Here is a 742-nt window from a genome sequence, read left to right as displayed (position 1 = left end):
TGGTGACTTGATCTGGTGTGCAGACCAGTTATTTAAAACATTTTTTGCTTAATACAGTGAGTTTGATGAGAATACTTCAAAACACAGTACAACTTCTCTATATTACATTATGCCATTTATCGTAGAAATTATAAAAAGCAGAACAACCTTAAATGAAAGTTCAGCATTTCTTTGACCACACACCTCTAAAAGAAAAAATAATTGTACACTGCACCAGCACACAATAGCTTCAGCAGAATAGTAAAACACTATTGGTAAAAAAAACTTAGACTTGAGGTCAAACCTGAATATTCAGACACACCAAAATTTAAATATATAGTATTTTGGTTGTTGTATTCAAGCTTGTTTAATTAACATATAAACCAATTTACTTTATTTATAAAAACACACACATAGAACATTTAAAATAGTAGAAAGGTTTGGCAGTATTTCATTAAGAGCTTGTGCATACAGTGTTAGCAATATCTTCACTATCCTCATGCAAATTATGTGATTTGGGAAAGGTTTGCATCAAGACAAAATACTACATCATGTGGTAAGGAGTTCCTGTCAAGGCATTTCACTATTTTTTTTTTTTTTTAGTATGTGCTAATCCCTGAAATCTGCTAGCAAAATAAACCATGCACTATGCAAAATAATCTGGAATACTATATTGCTTATAATGATGCTTCTCTGAAAAAAAACAGCTTGCTTTTCATAAGGATAATTTATATACTTTGCTAACAGTTGGGGGGGGGGGGGG

Source organism: Polyodon spathula, chromosome 7 (genome assembly GCF_017654505.1).
Source record: "Polyodon spathula isolate WHYD16114869_AA chromosome 7, ASM1765450v1, whole genome shotgun sequence".
Lineage (NCBI taxonomy): Eukaryota > Metazoa > Chordata > Actinopteri > Acipenseriformes > Polyodontidae > Polyodon > Polyodon spathula.
This window is presented reverse-complemented; position numbering follows the sequence as displayed.